Consider the following 13,289-nt stretch of genomic DNA (forward strand, 5'->3'; position numbering starts at 1 on the left):
AACGGTGGCCTCAATTTTCTTGATTTTAGTACATTAAACAACACCTTCAAGGTTAATTGGATTAGACACTACTTAAAAGACCCTACCTCTGTTTGGAATTTTATTTCTCACCATATGTTTTCTAATTTGGGTGGTCTGAAGTTTGTTCTACTTTGTAACTATAATATTCATCGGATTCCCGTCTCTCTCTCAAATTTCCATAAGCAAGCACTTTTGGCACAATTTTTCTCCAAATAGATACTTTATATGGAACAACAGGGATGTGTGTTACAAAAAGAAAACTTTGTTTTTTGACAATTGGTTCAGGAATGGTATTGTACTGGTGAGTCAACTGTTCAATAAGGAGGGAAAGCTTTTTGGTTACCAAGAATCTCTTTGTCATTATAAGATCCCTGTGACTCCTAAACAATTTGCTATAGTCTTTGATGCCATTCCATCTGGTGTTGTCATGCTCTATAAGGGTTATGCCTCTCCACCTTCTGATGTGACACCTTCGCTTGATCCAGTTGACACACCTATAGGAAAATTATGTTTTCTACCTGCTTCCTGTAAAAATAACAGAAAAATCCGCAGCTTATTCCAAACTGAATGTGTCTCTGTCCCATATGTAATTACAACTTGGAATAAGCTTGTTCAGGACATATGTTGGAAAAAGATATGGTCTCTTCCTAACAGATATCTACTGGTTAACAAAGTGAAAGAAATTTATTTTAAGATCATTAATCGTTATTATCCTGTCAAGTCATTTTTGGTGAGATTCAAGAAGGATATTGATATAACCTGCACTTTTTGTAACCTACACCCAGAGACTGTCTTCCATTTGTTTTGGTCTTGTGATCATACTCGGAGTCTGTGGCAAGGCATCTGTCATTTTATACTGGACTCTATTTATGATGCTTTTGTACTTTGCCTGAAGGATCCCACTGAGCAATTTTACGTTGATTAGACGTTTTAAACACGTCTAAATGGCCATAGCCGTCTAGGCTAAATTAAGTTTAAATGGGGTTGAAAAGTGAAAGTTTATTAGATGTCTATACATAGACAATATTATCCTGGACTATATGAGAGCTACGCATAGATGCAATGTTGAAATTACTTCTTGCTCAGATAATTATCTTGTAGGCTAGTCTACAGGACTTCTCTGGTGCATATTTTTGGTATTTACAGATGTTTATTCATTGTAATAATGTATTTACTACTTGGTCTGAAATAGGTCTATACATAGCCGTAATGATCCTGGGCTATATGAGAGATAAAGCATAGATGCGACGTTGAAATCACGTCTTTTGCTCAGTGGGATTGTTTGGTTTTACAAAGTAAAGGATAGAATTGGATAATGAATTTTTTCATCTCATCATATTGCTGGCCAAGTTTTATATCCATAAATGTAAGGTGTTAAAAACTAAGCCCTTTTTCTCTACCTTTAAAAGGGAAGCAGAATCCTACATTAGAACATTATCTACCTCATGCAATAGAAAAGCTGTGAAAACGTTAAATTTGTGCTCCAAATTTAACATCTTAATATAATTTTTACTGCACCATTTTCATTTTGTATCTGTTTGTGTAAACAAACTTTGTTTGTAACCCCTGGCGTTGTATATTTGTATGTCTGTTATTCGTTATTACTGTTCTGTTACTCCATCTATGCTTTTGGATAACTTTGTATATCTGATGCTGATGACAGAAATAAAAAACACAATAGGAAAGCTGAGAGGACGGAGTAGTGGAAAACATCAGAGAAGGTTCTGGTGGGGCGGAAGCCCACACCAGCAGGGGAAGACCTGCGTGTAGACCCAAAGACAGGCGGACTGCCACTACCTCTGGACATGAAAATGTCTGTCTACCCTAAATGATAAGGCATAAGAGCAATCATTTTATGACTTGGGTTCAATTCACTCTCCAACCAGGAGATTAAGACAAAACAGTAGAGAGGAAGATTGAGGGGAAAGGTACATTAACTTATACTGGAGTTGGACCCTTCAGCAAACTGAAATTTGGGTTCAGTTATTACAATTTACAATTTACAATTTCACATTTGGCAGACGCTTTTATCCAAAGCGACTTACACATGAGATTTGCATACAACACAAGCAAGTTTCTAGATAGGAGAGAACAACGAGAGTAAGTGCTATAGAACTAAGTTCTGGTCCAATAGGACAAAGGTGCTACGAGACAGTGCAACAAGCTAAGTTCTGGTCCAACAGGACATAGGTGCTACGAGGGAGTGCTACAAGGTAGTGCTATGAGGTAATGCGTAGAGTGCATCAAATTTTTTTTTTTTTTTTTTTTTTTATGAAAGGAGGTATTCGCTAAAGAGCTGGGTCTTTAGCCTTTTCTTAAGGATAGAGAGGGATTCTGCGGATCGAATGGAGTTTGGCAACTTGTTCCACCACCGGGGAACCACAGAAGAGAAGAGTCTGGCTAGAGACTTAGGGCCTTGCCGAGGTGGCAGCACCAGGCGCCGCTCCATGGCAGGGCGTAGTGAGCGGGAGGGAGCGTAGACCTGAATGAGGGAGTTCAGGTAGGTCGGAGCCGTTTTGGTTATTGTTTTGTAGGCGAGCATCAAGGACTTGAACTTGATGCGGGCAGCAACTGGGAGCCAGTGGAGGGATATGAATAGCGGAGTGACATGTGCTCTTTTGGGCTGGTTGAAGACCAGACGCGCCGCCGCGTTCTGGATCATCTGCAGAGGTTTGAGCTACAGGCCGGGAGCCCTGCCAGTAAGGAGTTGCAGTAGTCAAGGCGTGATATTACAAGAGCCTGTACCAGGAGTTGTGCTGCATGCTCAGACAGGTAGGGTCTGATCTTCCTGATATTGTATAGAGCAAATCGGCATGACCGAGCAACAGAAGTCACATGCTCCTTGAAGGTTAGCTGGTCATCAATCATGACACCCAAGTTTCTGGCAGACTTTGTGGGTATGAGCTCAGTTGATTCGAGCTGGATGCTGATTTGTTGTTGTATAGAGGGACTGGCTGGGATGACAAGGAGCTCAGTCTTTGACAAGTTAAGCTGAAGGTGGCGTTCCTTCATCCAAGCCGAGATGTCGGCGAGGCATGCCGATGTCCGCGCCGAGACCGTGGGGTCGTCTGGCGGGAACGACAGCAGGAGCTGGGTATCGTCAGCATATGAATGATAAGAGAAGCCATGTGAGCGGATCACTGCACCCAATGAGGTGGTGTATAATGAAAAGAGAAGGGGTCCAAGCACTGACCCTTGAGGTTCCCCTGTGGACAAGTAGTGGGATTTAGACACTTCACCTCTCCAAGACACTCTGAAGGATCTCCCTGAGAGGTAGGACTCAAACCAGCAGAGGGTAGATCCTGAGAAGCCGAGCTCTGCGAGTGTGGAGAGGAGGATTTGGTGGTTCACCGTGTCAAAGGCGGCCAATAGGTCAAGTAGCAGTAGGACAGAGGACTGACCGGCAGCTCTAGCTGATCGCAGTGTTTCTACTACAGACAAGAGCGCAGTCTCGGTAGAGTGTCCGCGTTTGAAGCCAGACTGGTTGGGATCATACAGGTTGTTCTCTTATTACATTTTTGCATTGGATTACTATACAAACCGAGAAAGAAAGGCATAATCACAGAGGGTGAATCACCTTATACAGATTCTACAGTTCATACTGCAAAATGCATAATTCTACCCCACATTTAAGTCTGAAGTCACCTGCATGAGCTGATCCCGTTGAGCACTTTTAAAAATGCAGTGAAGGGTTTGGAGGCGATTCAATTGGAGTTTGTAATGCTTCCCTATAGCTAGACTCATCTACTCTTTTTAGGTGCAGGATTCTGTGTGTTTTTTATAACTTGTTTTACTGCCTTGTTTTTATTGTATGTCTCTTCATGTTTGTTTTTTTATGTTGTTGCAACACTGTATCTCTGCTGTCTTGGCCAGGGCTCCCTCGAAAAAGAGATCTTGTAATCTCAATGAGACTCACCTGGTTAAATAAAGGTTAAATAAAATAAATAAATAAAAACCTTAACTACAACCTCAAACCAGATTTTTTCTGTTTACCCCTTTAACCCATTTGTAGAACAAACTGTCCTTTCCACTTAGAATACATTATATAGATCTAACCAGATCTAACACAGCAAGAATCCAATCAAGCATATTAATGAGCATTTGCTCATAAATATGCCTGTTTGGGTCCAGGGGTGTTGGAGGGTGAACACCTGACTGACTGTTGTTTGAAATTTTATCTCACAGTAGCATACAGCACACCCTCAGCAACAATACACTGCATTGGGTCAGCGTATTTGAAATGGCCTATAACTTTTTGAGAGTTACCACAATGATCATGACAAACTTGTCTTCAATGTATTGCATGTGAGAGGCATGGAGAGAAAATGCAACAGGAAAAGGTGATTAAAATCAACTATTTTTACCCTCAACAGTAACATGCAATAATTTCAAAGATTCTACTGAGTTAGTTCATATAATATCAAATCAATTTATCTAGCACTAACCTGTGGATGGCATGTCTGGGGATACAGATATGCAGAGAAGAGAAATAACTTTTTTCCATAGTTGACAGGCTGATAGTATATCAACAAGCAATACATGTGTTTTGCCTGAAAATAGCATTTCAACATCGGTACTAGCGTCTAAAACCTTTACCTCGGTGCCTGTTTGGTTTTAGACAGCCTTGTGACTTGCTTTGAACACAGAAAAGGTAAGAAAACAAGAAGCAAGCTTAGCCTGTATGCATATCAAAATGAAGCTGAGAAGAAATAGCATTTAACTTGTTTATTTAATAATAATAATAATAATAATAATACATTAGTCTTGTATAGCGCTTTTCTAGGTACTCAAAGACGCTTCACAAACAGGGTAAAATCATTTAATAAGTGCATTTATAAATAAAAAAAATAGTAAAAGACAAGAATAAAAGTAGGTGGTTAAAACTAGAGGAATCATGAGGTGGACGGACGGGAGAGAGGGGGAAGGAGGTTAGCAGGTGTAGGCGAGCTTGAAGAGGTGGGTTTTGAGGGCCTGTTTGAAGGATGTGGTTGGGGAGGGCGTTCCAGAGGGAGGGTGCAGCAACTGAAAAGGCCCTGTCACCCCAGGTCCGGAGCTTGGTCCTGGTGGTTTTTAGGGTGGTTGTGGCTGCAGACCTGAGGCATCGGGTGGGGGTGTGTCGGGGGAGGAGGTCGGAGAGGTAGGGAGGGGCCAGGTTGTTTATGGCTTTGTAAGTGATGAGTAGTATTTTAAAGTCAATCCTGTATTTAACCAGGAGCCAGTGGAGGTTGTGAAGGACAGGGGTGATGTGATCTCGGCGGTGGGTGGAGGTGAGCAGGCGGGCAGCGGAGTTCTGGACGTATTGAAGTTTATTGAGGATTTTGTTGGATGAGCCGTAGAGGATGCTATTGCAGTAGTCGAGTCTGAAAGTTATGAGGGCATGGATAAGTGTTTCGGCAGCGGCAAAGGACAGGGAGGGCCGGAGGCGGGCAATGTTCCTGAGGTGGAAGAAGGCAGTTTTTGTGACCTGGTTGACGTGAGGTAGGAAGGAGAGGGTGGGGTCAAGGATGATTCCGAGGTTGCGGACCTGGGTGGAGGAGGTGACGATGGAGCCATCGATGTTGAGCGAGAAGGTCTGGGCGGAGCGGGTGAGGGAGTGTGGGCCACTGATGAGGACTTCAGATTTATTGCAGTTGAGTTTGAGAAAGTTCTGTTGCATCCATGATTTAATGTCAGCAAGGCAGGAGGTGAGGGTGGAGTGGGTGGTTGAGGTGATGGTCTTGGAGGAGAGGTAGAGTTGAGTGTCATCGGCGTAGCGGTGGAAACGGAGGCCGTGATGGCGGAGGATCTGTCCAAGGGGAAGGATGTACAGGATGAAGAGGAGGGGACCAAGCACTGAACCCTGGGGGACACCATGGGTGACTGGGGCGGTGGAGGATTTGCAGTTGTTTATGGAGATGTATTGATGTCTGTCAGAGAGATATGAGGTAAGCCAGGAGAGGGCGGTGCCGGTTATGCCGAGGGAGTGTTGAAGGCGTGCGAGGAGGATGGAACGGTTGATGGTGTCAAAGGTGGCGCTGAGGTCAAGGAGGATGAGGATGGTGAGGAACCAGAGTCAGCAGAGAGAAGGATGTCGTTGGTGATTTTCAGTAGGGCGGTTTCGTTGCTGGGTTTGGAACGGAAGCCGGATTGGAAAGATTCGTAGAGGTTGTTGGAGTCGAGGTGGGATTTGAGCTGAGCAGCAACAGCTCGCTCGAGGATTTTGGACAGAAATGGGAGGTTGGAGATGGGCCGGTAGTTGACGGGGTTGTCAGGGTCAAGACCAGGTTTTTTCAGTATGGGGTGACAGCAGCAAGCTGGAGGGGGACGAGGCCAGTGGACAAGGAGGAGTTAATTATACTGGTGATGAGTGGGGAGAGTGAAGGGAGGTAGGCCTTGACTAGAAAGGAGGGGATAGGGTCGAGGGCAGAGGTTGAGGACTTCATGCTGGTGACTGTGGAGGATAGGGTTAGGGTTAGATGCATCAGAGCTGGGGCAGTACCCGTCTGCTGACAGCTAGAAGACTGCACAGGAATCTGAGAAAGGGTGGAGAAAACCAGCCGTACACACACACAGACACACACACACAGAGCTGTGCAGAAGCAGCACAAAACCCAGACGAATTTGGGCACAGACACGCTCATACAGACAACAGATAGAAAGTGATTAGACAGAGTGTAACCAGGAGGCAGTCCTATACTATGTTCCCAACGGCAAATTTCTATATAAATACTGTCTAGGCTAGGGTAAGAGAACAGATTGTGTTGAGCCCAAGCCAACGATGTTAAGGTCGGTTGTATGATTGTGAGAACAAATAAGTTTTGAGTCTAGATTTGAAGATTTCGACAGAGTTAGCTTCCCTCACCGTAAGAGGCAGCTGGTTCCAGAGATAGGAGCTCGGTAGGAGAACGCTCTACTGCCTGCTGATTTTTTCTTGATTCTAGGGACAATAAGGTAGCCAGCGTCCTGCGATCGGAGGGCACGAGGGGGAATATAAGGGATGATGAGGTCAGATAAATATGATGGTGTAAGCCCATGTTACAATTTATAAGCTAACAGAAGCACCTTAAAGTCAGATCTGGCTTGAATTGGGAGCCAGTGAAGGGAGGTTAGGATTGGAGTAATGTGGTCAAATTTTCTAGTTCTGGTTAGTGTTCTGGCAGCAGCATTTTGCACGAGTTGTAGTTTTTTAATTCTGCAGTTCGGTCGGCCGGAGAGTAAGACATTACAATAATCGAGTCTGGATGAAACAAAAGTGTGTATTAAAGTTTCAGCATCCGCCGTATTTAGCAGGGAGCGAATTTCCGAGATATTGCAAAGGTGAAAATATGCTATCTTAGTGATTTCCTTAATGTGAGCATTGAATGAGAGAGCTGAGTCAAAAGTAACACCAAGGTTTTTAACTGTGGGACTCTGGGTAATTAAGCAGTCCCCAAAGTTTAGAGTAAGGTCTGCAACAAGAGGCAGTTGGGTTTTTGGGCCAACAACTAGCATCTCAGTTTTGTTGGCGTTTAGACGCAAGAAGTTTTGTGACATCCAATTTGTAACAGCGATTAGGCATAGTCTGCTCAAGGTGCTTCATTAATAAGCAATAAATTAAAAACTACACTACAGTGTAAAAAGAAAAATTACAGCTGAAATAAATAAAAAAGGAATAAAACAAGGGGTGCATTAGTGATAAAAAGCCTATAAACAATTTAATTAAGAAAGGGAAGACGGTACAAACAAAAGAGTTCAAATAATAAATAAAGATAGCAAAGATTGAAACTTATTGATAATGATGTACAGACTAGTAAAATAGATTAGAAAGATATGCTTTCAGTTGTTTAAAAATGTCCGATACATGCTAAGCACAGATTTTCCTTTGTATATAAAAGGATATGGAGCTTTTATAATGACTTGTAATGAATTATAATATAAAAAAAAAATGAAAAATAAAAAAATAAATAAAACTGCAATGATGCCCGGATTATATGTTGTATTTTTGCAGGTCAAGTTTACAATGTGATTCTAACATCTCGCACAATAAATCCTGGTTTGTCAGATCAGAAAACAGCGACACAGAGCATTCGAGGAAACACTGAAGCTCTCTGCTGAAGCACCGCCCGGCTCACATGCTGACACACCGAAAGATCAGATCCAACACCCACTGGACAGCTGAGACAGGCAGCTGACAGGGAGAAAAACTTTATTTTACCAGTGCAAAAAATATAATGTTGGTCAAACATTCTGTAGACTTCAGATCAGACTAAACAAACACAGAAGCAGCATAAAACGTGGAGATATCAGCTCTCCTGTAGCCACTTTAGAGAGTGAGCACAAGGTGGAGAAACTAAAATGTTCTGGGATTGAAAAAGTGTCAAAACCTCAGAGGAGGCGATACTGAAACAAGGACACACAGAGTCAGAGATGAGAAGCAGATCCACAGTTCAGCAGCTGCAGAGAGGAGGAGTTTGAGTTGTTTGTTTTCTCAGCAAGTCGTGACTTGTGATCAGGCAATAATTAGGAAAGCCTAGGGCAGTGGTTCCCAACCCAGTCCTCAAGGACCCCCTGTCCTGCAAGTTTTTATTCCATCTTTACTCTTGCACACCTGATCTCACTGGGGCCTACACACTTTCATGCTGCTCTGTTCAGGTAGATCTGTCTCTACCAATCAGCATTAAGACCTTAACTGGATCAGGTGCGCAAGAGTAGAGCTGGAACCAATACTTGCAGGAAAAGGGGTCCTTGAGGACTGGGTTGGGAAACACTGGCCTAGGGGACCTAGATCTCTCTCTCTCCCCCTCTCTCTTTATCTGTATCTCTTTAATGACATATAGGCCTAAATAAAGTAAGTAGCCTATAAATAAACAAACCTAAACATGTATCCTTGTTTACTTTTGTGGTAATTCAATAACAGACGCAATTTTCAAAAGGCAAGTGATAATTCAAAACCAGATAGATCATCATCCTACAATGTACAACTTGCATCAGTGCAGATGGATTCATCAACAATAGTGAAGACCCTGGTAAGTTGATCATTTAATATATTTGTGCTTCTGTGGTGATATAATGGAGATATGACCATCTGTAGTGTTTCCTATGGTGTCTTCCTGTGAAATGTGCGCCGTGGCTTGCGGAAAAAATAGACCAGATGCCGAAACTGGCGCTCCAGATCGCGAGCCGGCCGCGGAGCCACCGGTCTGAACAGTCAAATCGGTTAACATGGCCGCCGCAAGGAAACTGGATGCGCTTCCCGGCGCTTCGCGGGGCTTACGCATGCGGTCTGAACCGGGCGTGAGAGGAAGCAGAAGCAAGGGAAGCGGTATCCGAGCTAGGCTCGCGGCTAGCCCAAACAGGCCGGCTATCCCGACCATCCTACTCACCAACATACGCTCCATAGACAACAAAATGGATCACATACATCTTCTGAGGTCTACCCAGCACGACATGAGGGAATGCTGTGTTTTCGTCTTTACCGAAACATGGCTTAACATCCCAGACTCCGCCATTCAGCTAGACCGGCTAACGTGCCACAGACCGGACAGAGCCTTGGTTAAGGGAGGTAAGACTCGCAGCGGAGGACTGTGTGTTTACATCAGCAATGCTTGGTGTCGTGACGCTGTGGTGGTCTCTAAACATTGTTCATTCATTGTGGTGGAGTTTATGATCGTCAGCCTTTCTATCTGCAGAGGGAATTTACAGCCATTCTGTTGGTAGCTGTTTACATTCCCCCTAGCCCCAGTAACAACGACAGAAACGAGGCACTCAGTGAACTGTATTACGCCATCAGTGAGCAGCAGACAGCCCACCCAGATGGATTTCTCATTCTTGCTGGGGATTTCAACCATGCTGACCTAAAGGCAGTACCAAAACTACACCAACACGTTGATTTTCCAACAAGGGGACATAATACACTGGACCTTGTCTACATGACCCACAAAGGAGCATACAAGGCTGCCCCCCTCCCCCACCTCGGCCTCTCTCACCACATCACTGTTATGCTTAAACCAGCATACAGACCAAGGGTGAAAGTCACCAAACCGGTTCAGAAACAGGTACGTGTGTGGCCTGAGGGTGCCACCTCCGCACTCCAGGACTGTTTTGACACCACTGACTGGGCTATGTTCAAGCAAGCAGCCACATACAACCAACACACTGACATACAGGAGTATACTGAGACTGTGACTGCCTATATCACCAATTGCATGGACAATGTGACTGTCACTAAGACCATCACCACTCGGGCTAATCGGAAGCCATGGTTGACAGGGGAGGTTCACAGGCTGCTGTGGACCCGGCACGCTGCCTTCAGAGCTGGTGACACAGCCGAACTGAGAACAGTCAGCTCCAACCTGTCCCGTGGCATCAGGAAAGCCAAGCATCTGTACACCAAAAAGATAACCCGTCATTTCAAAGACAGCAGAGACACACGGAGCCTGTGGCAGGGGATCCAGATCATCACGGACTACAAACCTCCACCACTGGCCTGTGACAACAACATCTCTCTGCCGAACCAACTCAACAACTTCTTTGCACGTTTTGAAGCACTAAACAACACGCCCGCACAGAAGACACCACCCCCTCACAACGACCAGATTCTGTGCCTTTCCTCAGCCAGGGTGAAGAAATCACTCTCCATGATTAACGCCCGCAAGGCTGCCGGTCCAGACAACATACCTGGTCGCGTGTTGAAAGACTGTGCAGAAGAGCTCAAGGATGTCCTCACGGACATTTTTAACACCTCCTAGAGTCAGACTCTTGTCCCCACATGCTTCAAGGCCGCCACCATCATACCTGTGCCAAAGAAGGCTTTGAGACACTAGTCATGCACCACATAAAATCCATCCTTCCTCCCTCCCTGGACCCCTTTCAGTTTGCATGTCATGCCAAACGGTCCACTGATGACGCAATCTCCTCTGCCCTCCACTTGGCCCTCACCAACCTGGACATGAAAGGCTCTTATGTGAGAATGCTGTTCATAGATTTTAGTTCAGCGTTCAACACCATCATCCCCCAGCAGCTGATAAGGAAACTGGACCTGCTGGGCCTGAACACCTAACTCTGTAACTGGATACTAGACTTTCTCACTGAGAGACCACAGTCAGTACGGATCGGCAATAATACATCGAGCACCATCACACTGAGCACGGGGCCCCCCAAGGATGCATGCTCAGTCCCCTGCTCTTCACCCTGCTGACCCATGACTGTACACCAAATTACAGTACCAACTGTGGTGGGTCTCATCGGCAATAATGACAAGACGAACTACAGGAATAAGGTGAACCGACTGGCCACGTGGTGCAAGGATAACAATCTTTCCCTAAATGTGGGGAAAACAAAGGAGATTGTTATTGACTTCTGGAGAGCCCACACCCAACACCCCCCACTGACCATCAACAGTACTGCTGTGGAGCGGGTGAGCAGCACCAAATTTCTGGGTGTGCACATCACCGAGGACCTCTCCTGGACTAATAATACTGCATCACTGGCCAAGAAAGCCCAGCAGCGCCTTTACTTCCTCCGGAAGCTAAAGAGAGCAAGAGCTCCAGCACCCATCATGTGCTCCTTCTACCGAGGCTCCATGGAGAGCGTTCTGACCGGCTGCATCACTGTGTGGTTTGGGAGCTGCACCGCCTCCAACCGCAAGACCCTGCAGTGCATAGTGAACACAGCTGGGAAGATCATTGGTGCCTCACTCCCCTCCCTCCTGGACATTTACAACACCCGCCTGGCCCACAAAGCACGCAGCATTGCGAGTGACCTCACCGTCCCTCACACAGCCTCTTCAGTCTCCTGCCATCTGGGAGAAGCTACCGGAGCCTCCGAGCCTGCTCCACCGGACTGGGTAACAGCTTCATCCATCAGGCTGTCAGGACTCTCCTCTGCTTTCAAAAAGTCTGGACTGTAACCCACCCATCCCCCCCCCACATGTCAGACAGTACCAACCATAAGGAACTTTTATAAAAACATATATGTACACGCACACACACACCTACACTCAGCACCAGCCACTTTGTACAAAGGTTTACTACAAAACTGCTGCTGCTACTCATGATGATTTATTATCACTTTTATGACCTTTTATGACTACTTGCACTACTGTTATTATTGCAGATTTTTTTTGTTCTTGATCTGTGCCTTGTTATTGTCCTCCTTGACCCCAGCTTAACTTATAATTATCTAAATTCTTAGTCCTTTTTAGTATCTTTTTATCCTAGTATTTTTTTATACACTTGTTTTGTTTTGTACTTTGCCTGCACCGTGATCTGAGAGAAACGGCATTTCGATCATCTGTATGTCCTGCACATGGCAGAATTGACAATAAAGTTGACTTTGACTTTGACTTTAAACCCAGCCTTTACAACAAGCATAATAAAATGATTATTAGCAAGTCAACCCAGTCATCTCTCTCTGGTGTTCATGTTAAAATCGTCTAATAAAAGTAGAAGTAGTTAGTAATTAGTTGTGTTGCTTTCTGCCTGCAGGTTTGAGGGAAAAACTTAGAGTTCCCTTTGACTCTCACTAGCAGCCAGAGACGCTAACAGGAGGCTTTCTGACAATTTACTAAGAAACACATCAATGTAAAAACGGTTTGAATGTGTTAAGAGCTTGCTGGTGATTAATAGGATAGACGACTAAAAAATCCAGAAGAACCTTAAAATGAGTTACAATAAGGGTTCTCAGACAAGTTCAACATTAATGATCCTTTTATATTGTGGAAATTATCTTTTCATGTATTATTTGCTTATTTAACCAGGTTAGTTTCACTGAGATGATTTTCTGCTTCAAGACCGGGCCAAGGAAGCTACACCTCAAACATGAAAGTTGCAACCAACAACAGAAAACAGTGCATACATTAAAATACAATAAATGTCACATAAAATAAAGTAAGTGTTAAGTAAAAAACAACATGTAATCAAGTCAGTAAAATCTCTAGATATAATCAAAATGATGATCAACTTGTTTTTTTGATATCGCAGCTGTCATTTTGTGTGACGTCAGACAGATTTTAGATCTACTCTCTCATTCTCGCTCTGTCATTGAACTTTAAAGTGATATAAATTTCGCCTCCTCCATGCATTACATCTGTCTGGATGTGAATTCACCAGGCAAACATCTTCCAAGGTAACATTACTGTTTGATGAATACACCGCCTGAATTTTACATTCAATTAGAAAGGAAGGAGTCATTAGGACACAGTGGGCAAACTTTCCACGGATAAAATATTTTGTGGACACATGAGGCTGTAAAAAGATTTTCTATTCATAAATTCGGCCTCATGTTCTTCGGGGCTGTGGTGATGGAATATG

At 44.3% G+C, this 13,289-nt stretch overlaps 1 pseudogene; it reads right to left on the bottom strand.

Moving 5' to 3' along the window:
- Positions 1-2,317: 2,317 nt before the first annotated feature.
- LOC139649477 (uncharacterized) lies at positions 2,318-9,827 on the bottom strand (annotated as a pseudogene).
- Between the last annotated feature and the right edge of the window lie 3,462 nt (positions 9,828-13,289).

This window comes from Centroberyx affinis, unplaced genomic scaffold, assembly GCF_046629955.1.
Source record: "Centroberyx affinis isolate AG114_WGS23_722 - 3 ecotype Tasmania unplaced genomic scaffold, CSIRO-AGI_Caff_v1 ptg001352l_1, whole genome shotgun sequence".
Lineage (NCBI taxonomy): Eukaryota > Metazoa > Chordata > Actinopteri > Beryciformes > Berycidae > Centroberyx > Centroberyx affinis.